Consider the following 13,121-nt stretch of genomic DNA (forward strand, 5'->3'; position numbering starts at 1 on the left):
ACACCATGCAAATGAAACAAGCGCATGGACTGTAAACATAAGCAACATATATGCAACTGACATGAATGCATGACAAACACACCCCCATCCAGTCTGAGGGGTGAACCATGCTCTCATACCACTCTATAACACCCTCCTCCCACATCTACCCAAGTAACCGGCCAACCAGGGTAAACATGTGACGAGAAGTTACTATGATATAATTCAAATTCCTAAGTCATGTTAAGGAAGTGGAACTGATGGAAACACACCATACAAACCTTCAACATTAGTAATAGGACCCCTAGGAACCATCCCAACATTTCTGCTAACCAGCCCTTGGGTTGCACTAATTTTTTAATCTATTAAGCCTCTGGACTCTCCCATGATATGGGAATGCCAACATTCAGAGAGTTATGGATGTTGCCACAAGCCTTTATACCTGCATCCAGGGACTATTCCCAATAGCCTATGCCATAGTCTGGGTAAATTAAGGCAATTTTCAAGCCTAGAATTTCGGCCAGTACCTAGAACTTGTTGTAACTTCCGGAATCCATTAAAAATATGATGACAAGACTAATAAACTAAAAAATAACTTTAGGGCTAGGCTCGACCATCCCCATCCAGGATTGAAATTCTGTCAAACACTTGGCATCAATGCAATCTACATGTGTAAAAAATAGATCTAAGCATAGGGGCCTCATACTTATCTGAGATTCGCTATGAAGCATTGTTTCCTTATCCCATTAGCTACAGTTTCATCCATTAGGCCATTGACACATTTTTCATTCATTTACAGGTATAAACATGATGAGAGCCATACATAACCACTATCATAATAAATATTCATAACTACCATAATGACAACAGAATACCAAGGAAACAACAACCATATAATCCACATATAAACTAGTATAATATCATGACTTAACAAGGAGAAATAACCTCATATTAATGATGCAAAATCCAACCTAGTATGGGACTACAACGTTCCACTCAGCGGTAGAAATGGCTGAGCCAAATATCTCTTCAGTCAATCACCCCCATGCCATATTCCAAGCTTAAATGTGGGATGTCATAAAACACATCAACCCAAAACCATCTACGGCTTCTATAGGTCATCCACCTCAACCATCAAATAGTGATTCCACCTCATGGCCAGACATCACAAAACCATCATCAGATTGGTCTCTACTTAAGCCTTCCAAGGATCCATAGTGTTTGTTCCAACCAAGGCTTCCAAGAGCTAATAACTCAAACCAAGCTAAATGAAACATGAGAAGCAAAAAACCAAAGAAATGAACCCACAACACCATGGCTATCCAGGAAATGGTAAGGCTAGGCAAATCCACTATCAATCAAGGGAATCCTCCATGCCAGTAAAAGATCACAACCAATAAACCACATGCATAGGCCATGCATGCCAAAACTAGTGAGGAAAACGTACATGCAACTTGGTACCTGCAAGAAAAAATTGTTGTAGCTACTAATCCTAATATCCTCTTGCACTTTCCTACTCTTCCTTTGCCTTCTTTCTCTAAAAATCCAAGTATTCCACACCCTCCAAGAGTTCCCCAAGAAAACTCTAAGTTTCCAAGAATATGAGAGAGATATATAATAGAGAGAGAGAGCACTAAACTAGACTAACCAAGCTTACACTGACCAAGTCTGCCCACTTATCCTTAGAAACCTTCTAATTAATGAGGCCTCTATTTTCTTCATTTTCCATTATTTTTTTCATTTTCCTCCTCACATGCAACCTGTGACCTTTCAGCTCCCTTTTCTCCTAATTTCCATTACTTTCATAAATAAAATGCCAATTAGTGGCTCATGCCTTTCCAAAGCCTTTGTCATTTCCTTTTCCAATTTCCTTAGCCATAATAAGCCAAATGAACACCCACTAGGATTTTTTTCCCACAATTCAGCTTGGAATACGTGTCCCATCAACCATGGTCTTATATATTTTTACATGGATATTTAACTAGGGATTTTACACATATCTACTACTTATTTGTTAAGTTATGAATTAATTAATATATTCGAGAAAGAATTTTAAATTTGTGTAATTGTTATCACTACTAATTCACCCCCCACCCCCTCTCAGTAGTGACCCTCATTCCAATAAATGGAGCATAAAAAATCCAAAAACCATTTTTCTTCAACCATGAGGAGTTAGAGGGAGTGACTTATAGCATTGGAAAGGTCTTGATGATGGTTGTGTGTTGATATATTATTTTATTGAATTTTCTTTGTCTTTGACAACATTTTTCTTGATTTTTTGTTGATTATTAGTTTTAGATTTGAGGGATTAAACCCTTTTTCTCTTTAGGCTTCATGAATTATTATCATATGATTTCATCATCCCAAAGCTAGGGAAGTATCCCTAAGAATAGGGCTTTGAAATCAATGACAACATTAATCAACAATGAGTCATTCACCTTTTGAAATCAATGACAACTTCCATCCAACAAGTCAAACCATTTGTCATTAATGTCAATACTCATGCTCTCCCTATCATCATGCTCCCGCTGTCTCCATGCTTCACTTCCTTCGTCTCCATGTTTCACTTCCTTTTATCTCCTCCTTTGACATCATTATAAAAGGGTGACTTATGTATTTTGAGTTTTTCTTCCTAAATATGTGGCAATTAACACTACTTATGTCTTCTTATCCTTTCCTTCTACATTACTCTTACAACTATTTTTTTTGGTTGTAAGTTTCTTTTGTTCTATTTGATCTAGAATATATATGTTGTTTGGTATTATTGTGGCTATTGAAAGTAATATTCCTAAGTCATATTCTCTGATTTCATACTTCCAAGAGTCAAACAAGAGATTATACCCTTGATCACACATTTTTCCAACACTCAGAAGATTGTGTTTCAAATCATTAACTAGTAAAACATTTTGTGCTTTCATATGTTCACTTCCAATATTTACTACACCTTTTCCAAGTATCTTGACAAAATAGTTATCTCCAAATGCAACACAGCCTCTTTTTCCTTTTAGGATGATGATTTTTTTTATTTTATCTCATGTCATAAGTGTCAAGCATTATTGACTATTTACTAATCGTCTTATTTATCTTTGGCGATAAATGTTATATTGTAATTTTATTTCTTCTTCTTCTTATCCTATATCATAGTTGGCTTCTCTATTTTAATGATTGGATATTTTTCTTTCATAAGCCTATGACCCTACGTCTTGTGACCAAAATTATTGCATTCATAGCACACAATATTCTAATTCAATAGTGGTTCAAATGGATTGTTGTTTCTATTGGTAGGTCCATGATAATTTCTTGATCTACGGTCATTTCTTGGAAATCCATAATCATATTTTTTCCTTGCATAATTTCATCCTTTATTTATTTTACAATGAATTGCTTTATACCTGAAATTTCCACAAGAGTAAAATGACCAAGGAATTTTTTTACATATTTGGGAGAGTAGGATGATCTTATGAAGTTGTTTTTCCTTGGATGATTTTAAATCCTTTGTTGATCCTTATGATGGGTATTCTTGGGATCATCAACATGACTTGTTTTGGTTTCTTCCTTAGATATTTTTTCCCCATTTATTGAAGATGCACATGTATAGTGAAGACCTATTTAATAGCATGGTGATATTTCATAATTGAGAATAGTATCCAATATTAGCAAGTTGTTCAAGTTCCTTTTGATTTTATCAACTTCAGCCCTCAATTTCACAATTTCATCTTCTACATTCTTACAATCTTCTTTCTTCATCACTTGAGCCTTTATTACTTCCTAAACTCTATTTTCTAATTAAAGTTGGTCCTTTAAAGAGAATTTATTCATCTCATTTTTTTTTGTTTCTCAGCTTGCTATTTTCCTTTTCATAACTTTTAATTTTTCTTAAAGATCTTTATCTCTCTATTTGGTCTCTAAATCTTTTATGAGTCCTCAAAAAGAATCTATTCTCATATTTGGTTATTCGTCATATGAATCATTGACCTCTTCATCATTATGATCATTATCTTGAGTTTCATGGGCTCCTTAGAAGGACATCTCTTAGCATAATGACATATTTTTCCATAATCAAAACATTTAAAAGGTAACTTACCTTTGTTTTTTGGGCTTCCTCATGAAATTCACTTATTTTATATCTTATTCATCACCTTGTGTCTCTTCTAGCTTGATTTCTTTGTTTCTTATATTATTTTGGCTTTACAGGATACTTCTCTATGTAATTGTCTATCTTTTGTATTTATTCTCATTTCAAATATTGTAAGAGTGCTATGTAATTCTTCCATTGTCATCTTGGTCAAGTCCTTGGTTTCTTCTATGGAAGATACCTTGGAATCATATCTCAAGGGAAGAGATTTTAGGACATTTTGTATGATCAAAGGATCTTTAAATTCTTCCCCTAATCCTCTAATGTAGTTGACAACTACATCTACTATGAGAAAATAGGTCAAAATATTTTCTTTTTTGATCAATTTTTAGGTTTTCAAATTGAGCTCTATATTTTTGAACTTTGCCTACTTGACCTTATCATCACCTTCATACAAAGTCTTATGTTTATCCCAAAAAAAATTAGTTGTGGTGCAGGATATCACCTTGGACTTAATGATTATTGATAATCCACCTATGATGGCATGAAGAGATTTTGAATTATAGTTGAGAAAATTCTTCTCTTCAGGATCAGTTCGAGGATTTTTATGAACTTTGTAGGGATTTACAATAAAGAGCCAAACATTCACTCCCATAGCCTTTGAGGAGGTTTCAATGCAACTACTCCATAACGGATAATCATTTCCATCAAATTTTGGAATTTTCCATGAAGATATGCCATCCATATGATCCATGATTGATTATGATATTCCCTCCAATAATTAGACTATTAGAGGGTAATCTACTTTGATACCAATTGTTGAAAATACTGAGATGAGGGTTGAAACAATATTTCACTTTTTCTTACAATTTAATATCAAGAACATTAACCAATAACATTGCATCAAAGTAAAATATGTTATATGTGTGTGTGTGTGTGTGTGTGTGTGTGTGGCTACAACACTAGATTTCCATGAAATTGACTCAATAGATTAATCATTAGTAATTAAGAAAATTATGCCATTTGTAATGGATAAGTTGCAAACTAGTAATTGACTAATTAATGTGTTGGAGATTATGGTTTAATGGATTCAAAATTATAAATTATTGAGTTGATAGCCAGTGATAAAAAAATATTATTTTAGTTTTTATGTGTTAGTTAATAAGGGTGACAGGAGGGGGAGGAATACTCTATGGCCCCGAGGAAATTAAAGTTGCAGAGTATTCATGGGGCTTTTAATTCATGACAAACAACCAAGATGAAGCTTACGCACTCTACCAAAGGATTTAGTTAGCCAAATAAAATTAGGTAGCATCTATCATTGTTTTGGGAGACTCCCTCCTTACATATAATTTGGTGAAGGGCTCCTCTCCAAGGGACAAAACATTAGAAATTATTATGAAAAGAATTAAAGTAATGGAAGGGTTCTCTAAAATATCATATTTCGATATATTTTGTGATCTCAATAAAGATGTAGACTTAGGTGCTAATGAAGGGTGTAAAATAAGATTGGGATATTTAAAGATAAATGGATGAATTAAGCCCTCTCATATTCTTGAGAGATAAATGGTTTGGCATTTCACAATTATGAAGTATTGCATTATTAATCAATAATAGTATTGGTATGTAAATTTGTTTTTGGTAGGTTAGTTTTATAAGGTATATACCTGCAAAACCTCATTTTTTTGTCTACTTTGGAATCCCTATAGAAAAATTTGTAGTTTTGATGGATAAGAAGGCTCAAGATTTTTTTTGGAGATATAGCTACCCATATTTTCTATGATCCAAGCACAAGATTGCATATAAATACAAAATTCTCATTCTAATTAAAAGAAAATAATGGTTCTCTTGATCGGGATGAGGGTAGGTGTCAGAGGTGTCAGGCTTGAGTTGACATGGTCAATACAATAGAATTCATTACAAGCACACCCCACATGCTTAAGGCAGGGAGTGCGGTGTCCTTTGTTGTAAACGCATGGGAGGTGGGCTAACAAGGTGGCAAAGGGGGACATAAGGGAAGGTGGCGGAGTGGGAAGAGGTATTCGACGTGTAGGGAAGGTGAATGGTATAGCAAAGAAGGAAGGAATAGCAGAGCGGGAGGGAAATTCAATTCATAAGTTCTGGTCGAGTTCAAGGGGAAATTCCATGAGTTGGTGGGAGATTCGCTAGGGAGAAGGGAGAGGTGTGAGGCCACCACAATGAGGCTTAGCCTAGCTAGGGAGGAACCAAGGAAGGCAAGGGGGAGCTATGGCTCAACTCTGCATTCTTTTTATTTTTCTTTCAAGCAAAACACAGGGCTATGGCATGATTGATACTGGGTGGAGCTTAGAAACAAGACCCGACCTGAATGACTAGCCCGAGGGTATAGGGACTAAAGGGAAAGCCCCAGTTCGGTGACTGTGTGTAGTTAAGCGAGACAAGGGAGAGTTGCAAGTAGGGGGTGTTAGCTACCCATACCAATAGGTTTCATTTTTCATGATTGGCAGGGGAAGTGCCAAATATGCTTTACTTTGGTGATGCAAAGATCTCATATTTTTGTGTAAAACACCTATCTACAGTTGTTTGATACTGTCCTACTTCTGAATGGGTGATCCAATAGTCTAAGCTGGGTCATGCCATATTTCAATTTTTGTTGTAGATTAGAGAAAGAAATCTGTCCAAACTGTTCAATCTTGGTAGATCAGTAGTTAGGTAGAGAATGAAGGTTCCCAACTGCTTAATCTGGGGCCTTGGAAGTAATAAGGCTAGCCTTAGATAGAAAATCAAAAGAAAATGCAAAAAGAAAAAGAAAGAGAGCAATTGAGGGTTTGCCAGTCTAAGTGCACCCTCCTTGAAGTAACAAAAAATGATAGGCAATAGAATGGGTAGGTAGATGGGGTTGCAGAAACATGATTTCTTTCATATCACTGGCCTAAGCAAAGGAAACACATGGTGGCCAGTGCAGATCTTCCTATTCAGCAATTTTGTAGCAACAAAGTGAAGCATGTCTAACTTCCCAATCATTCCCTGTCAAACTTCTTTCTAACATCCCACTATCACCTTTGTTCATGACAAAAATCAAACTTATTTGTTGATTCTTGTTATATAAAGAGCCACATTTCTTGTGTAAAAATCTTTTCATTTTGATCTACTCTCATAACTAAGTTTCTTCCCTAAAAAGCTTAGTGTTTTCTTCCTCTCTTCCATATCTCCCATCCAATACTAACTACTAACTCTATTATTTACTTAACTCCCTATGTTCCCCTTTTCCCATTATTATATCACTATTGTATATTAAAAACCCCAAAAATTTGTATATACCCCTTCCCCTAGGCAATATAGCCTTATGGTTCCAAAAGGTCAGAGCGCAAAGAAATTAAAGCGCTAAAGGCAAATAGCGCTAACATTATGTTTCGGGATTAAATCAAGATCCGCTTGGTTTAACAGCCCTAAACCCATTTTGCAAATAAATGTCAAAAAACCCATTTTTGCCCACAAAACATTGAAAGAACCCAAAAGCCCGCCGATGGCTATAGTCCAGCCCTGGCGCGCATTCCCAGAAAAATAATTGTTTATTACCCGCTCCCCACCGTATTGTCCGATCACATCTGCTCCTCGTCAACCGTCGGATCTGGGCCCTCCCATCCAACGGTCCCTAGCAATATCGGGCTGCCTCCGATGGTAGTGCTTTAGTGCCCGAAAATGTCAGAATGATGACGTAGGGCGTTGGACACGCGTCATAATTTAATTGCATCGGGCGGCCTCCTGCCAAAACCGAGCCCGTACGTGAAGCGGTCCGAAATTACCGATTACCGCCCGCCAAGTCGCCTTTACGTCACCTCCATTTCATTGCCGACTCAGCACCACATCAGCGCCCGATCCGCCATCGCCCCGAGCTGTCTGCCACGTCCCCCATCCACGTGGACCACTCACAGACCGCCACGTCATCATTCCGTACCATGACCCCACCTATGATGTCATGCTGATGTCATCCGACAAAAGCACGCCAAAGGCCAAATTTCCTATATTTTCGCCCAAAATCACGTTTTTTCACGTTTTTTGTAAAAAAGTCTGTTGTGCCTCCTGCATGAAATTTCACGACGTTCTTGCTGCCAACCTACAGAAATTGATTCAAAGCCGTGGCGGCCCACAATTCGGCTTGGATAAGCCTCCACCCATCGTGTCGTGACCAGGTATTTACCAATCCTACCTGCACCTGGTTCAGTTTGTTCTTCACTGTAAAAAAAATGCCCAGAACTGCCATTTTCCCCTGAAACTCAAGCTTCCTTGTCCTGCAAGTGACTCAATTTCTCCCAAGAGTGACCAATTGTGCCCCTTTTACACCAGAACTGCCCTGTTTTCGTTGAAAATCCTTTTTTCCTCAATTCTCCGCATAAAGCCACATTTGCCTACATTCCCAAGTGAAATTCTGCTTGAAAAGCACCAAACACATGGAGACACCAGTAGCTCTAAACATTCCACCTTTAAATGCCCCACAAAGAGAGCTAGAATGGCTGCCCTTGGCTGACAAAGACTACCAGCTGGCAGAGGGAATCCCAGATTACAGCAGATACCATATTCATTTAATCAATGAGCTAAAAGCCAAACATCTCAATGGAACTGATATTCTAGGGATTTGGGACTCCAATTTGCCCATTTTCAATCTTCCTCAAGTCAATATCCTCCCAGATTTGATCCATCGATGCAGTGCCAACTATGATCCATGTCAGAGAGCTGTCCTCAGTCCCTCAGGCTCAGTCTTGTTCTATGTCACCCCTGAAGCTATAAATCAAATGCTGCATTTTCATACTACAAAGCCATTGACTCCCCTATCCATGATGCACTTGATAGACCAAGGAGGCAAGCTGTCCAGTGCCCAAATCATAAAGATTAATCAACTATTCATTCAATCAGGCTCTCAAACTGTGAGGACTCCTCCTATTGGAAATGTATATCTCAATGAGTTGGGCAGGATTCTTGTGGACATGATCAGTTATGTCCTGGGTTACAGGTCAACTGAGGATGTTGATGAAACCATTCTGGCTATGATGTCTGTCTTCTCCCCTGGAAAGCCTCCTTCGGTTCACTATGATTATGCTACATACATTGCCAACAAAATTCACGAGCAATTGATGAATTTAGAGAGGGAAAGGATATTTAGATACACTTCTTACATCTATCACTTGTTCCTATTTTATCAGCCTGATAGCTTCCCTATTACTCTCAAGAAGTTTGATGCCCAGGGGAACCAAAGGTCTGTGGTATTTTGGTCTTCAATCTTTCATCACATATCTTTTTCACCATATAGCTACTGTGAATTCATAGACCTTTTTATCCATCCAGCCATGTCCTTGCTATTGAGTTCTCCTCTTGTAAGATTGACAGATGAGATGCAAAGAATCCTCCAGCTCTCAAAGGCCTACAGCATTGGGGATTGGTACTTCTACCAACACCATACAGTGATCAGGATATATGGTTGTGAGTTAGCCCCATACAGGCTACCAAGATATGTCCCTATGAGACTTTTTGCTTTAGAATATTTCAGACAATTTGGAAATGCAGACATGATCCATTTCCACAGCGAAAATAAAAAGGCACAACTCAAAGTCAAAAACCAGCTAGGCCCATTTATTTATAACAAAAGAGAAGAGGCATGGCAAGAAGCAGATAAGATCCTAAAGTGCCTCGGGTTGCAAACCAGTTTCCTCTGGTTACCCTATGATCCCAATCACTTCATTAGTCTTAGAAGGGTCAAATATAAGTTGGCTAGCTATGATCATCTCAGGTTACCACATATTGAAAAGTATGCAAATCAATTAGAATGGAAAGAGGGCACCCTAGAAGAGGCAAGTTCTAAAGAGGAAATAGCACAAAAAGTAGCAAAGAAACTTGAAAAGGAAGCTGAGTTGGAATATTGTGGACATGTTTCTTCTTTTTATCATACTCAACCTGGAGCAGCTGCCTCATCTTCTATAGTTCCCCAGCAAGCAGCTCAAACCAGTACTCAAGCAGCTAGCACAGATAAGGGGAAAGAAATGGAGCAGGATCAGACACTCCCAACAGCAGAACAGCAGAAAGAACAGACAAAACAACAAGAAGAAATGGCTAAGGCCCCTGTATCCACGGAGCAACAGGTTCAAGAAAATGTGCCTCCAAGGCAGGAAATAGTAGTGGAGACCTCGGTACTCCAAACCCCGATGAATGAAGAGAGAGCCAGGAAGAGGGACAGATAGCAAGAAACTCCCCTTACTACATCAGCAAGTCAACAAGGGGAGAAAAGGCAAAGATTAAACCCTTTTTCTGAAGAAGAGATGCCTATTGGACCATCCATGGGTATGGGCCCCCCTAGTATGGAAGCATCAGCTAGTTCCTTCCAACAGGAACAAGAAAGACCACTTGGAGGAGAGGTCAGCTCCTCAAACCAACAAAGAAGGACAGAGTCTGGAATCAAGAAGCAATTTATGGATATAAAAGCTAGGAATGAGCCAGTCAGACTCTAGCTTTACAATCATTTGCTCAAAATGGCTCCCACCAACCAACAGAGGCTCATGTCAGCATATGACATTGCAGAAGGGAAGATGACTATGAGCCATTTCATGCCTGCCTTGCTGCAGCCACAGTCAGTTGCAGATTACATCAGAACCAACCTAGAAGTGTTTGCAAAAGACATCCACCCAATGGACCAAATAGAGCTACATAAGCAAACGGGTGAGATGGTCTACTCTACTCTTGCAGATAAAACACTTCTAGCACACAAACTGCAAAATTCTCTCCATAATACTACTGCCCAACTAGAATTGGAGAAAGCTTCTTCTCAAGCCAAAGACAACAGGATTAAGTCTTTGGAAGATATCATCATAGAGCTTGGGCATGACCCAAGTGATCCCAAAGCTGTGCAGGCACTAATGAAGAAAAAAGATGAAGATATATCAGCTTTGAGGAAGATGGTCAAACTTCCAGCAACCCTTCACCCCCAAACAAAAGATGTTGCTCAACAGAGAAAGGATCAAGATGTAGCAGCCATGCTGCTGACATTACACAAACAATTGGTAGAAACAGAAGGATGATTGGTAGCAACAGAGGGTGCATTAGAGGCAGCCCTAAAACAAAAACAAGGAGAGCAGATACCTCAGCCCTCTCAGCCAGTAATAAATCTTGAGGAGCCTCCTCAAATTATAAGTCCTCCCCTGGTACAAACAACAGGAGCAAGTGCCTCAATTGTTGGGCCTCAAGCCATAGAAAAGGAAGCAACAGCAGAGCAAGTCCCAGGCCTTGGTATGCGAGATATGATGAAGGAGCTGCAAGCTCTTGAAACCCAAATGATTGAGCTGAAGGATGCCAAAGAAAAGCTGGCCCAGCTGGACGAGAAATATGACAAATCTAAGCAGCAAGTGGCAGAAAAGACCAGGGAAGTTAGGACACTAGAAAGAAGGATAAAAGAGCTTGAAAAGGAGCTCACCATGAGCAAGGTCATAACTGAGGTCAAGAAGATCCTGTGGGCTAAGATTGGCCAGTCAATCACAGATCAATGGAAATACATAGAAACAATTCATGAGCAAATGGATCTGCTGAACAGGGCTCATGCTGAAAGTCAAAGGGCCATAGCCTCTCTGGGAAGTATGCCTGATATTGCTACCAGGATGATCAATGTCCTGAATAATAGAACTGGCCTTCAATTGGCAACAATGGGTATCAAGGATAGGACTGATACAATTTTGTTAATGAAAAGGGTGCACACCCTTAGAAGCTATGTGCAAACATTAGAAAGAAAGTGCCAAGATATTCAAGTAGAGATCAATGCTTTCACCACCAAAATCACAGCATTGCATGGCAGAGGGCTTCCCAGCCTAGTGACCAGTGCAGGAAGACTGTTGTCCCATGAACAGTATGCTAAAAGGGTCAACAATTATGCAGCTAATCAGTTGACAGCTACAGCAAGCAGTCCAGAAGGAGTTGGGCCACCATCAAGGCAAGAGATTTATGATAAATTAGAGAATTTATTCTTCATTGAACATGAAATTAAGCACCTTTTTGAAGTGCCCCCTAATTATTATAAGTATACAGAGGCATATGAGACCCTAATCAAGATGCAGAGACATCAAATGCCCACTGATGAGTGGTGGACGAATATGATTAAAACTTTGCTTTAAATCAAGTCTAAATTTTGGTCTAAAAGTTTTTCACATTAACAGGAAAACAATTGAATGAGGTGGACAGTGGCTATGCACAGCTTGAGCATCACAGATGAGCTGTCCGAATACAGCAGTGCCCTGACGTGGTAGCATAAAGACAAAGACAATTGAAATCGCCGCAAAGGAGCTCAGATGGCCCATAAACCCAAAAGTCAAGAATTTCTGACAAACAGCAAACAACTATTGTATGTTTATTTAAGTAGCTTTTAATTTTGTAAGAAATATCTTAGAAAGTTGGTAAGAGCAGTTATTGTGCAATAACTCATTGTTGAGATATTTTTGTGATATTTTGTATATATGCACCCCCACATAGCTTATTGGGGGTTGTTGTTGCTCAGTTGTTCAAGAGAACTCGGCTGTATATCCTCTGAAAGATATAATACAAAGGAGCTGTTGGTTTCCAAAAGAATGAGTTTGGCTTGGACGTGATGTGATAAAACTATTGACTGCTGCAGGATTCTCGTGTTATTGCGTGATACAATAAGTGTTTTCTAACTGTATTTGTGTTTCATTTCTTGCATAATCTATCTGTGATGTATGGTAATTAGTCTTGGTAGAAAAGAAAAAGAATAGTTCAGGATTTGTCCACTAAGAACACCCTAAACTCAATCTTTACTACTAAATATGTTTTCTCCAGGGTTAGCTGCAACTATGGAATTCTTAAATGCTCCTATTTGCTCTAATCACATGATAAGTCTTTATTCAGTAATTCTCACTTGCTGCTGATTATGATTTGTCTGTTATCCCCTGTTACACTGTGAAAGAACTCTTAATTGCCTTTTACTGGTGTAATTTATACTGTTTCTTGTCTAAAAATCAAAGTTTGTATCATGAATACCCATCTGGCCCTGCAGTGAACCTCTCTTTATCACATATATCAAATGCTATTCATTTCT

The sequence above is a fragment of the Pinus tabuliformis genome, chromosome 9 (genome assembly GCF_031772625.1).
Source record: "Pinus tabuliformis cultivar Carrire ecotype Pingquan chromosome 9, CPIR1, whole genome shotgun sequence".
NCBI lineage: Eukaryota > Viridiplantae > Streptophyta > Pinopsida > Pinales > Pinaceae > Pinus > Pinus tabuliformis.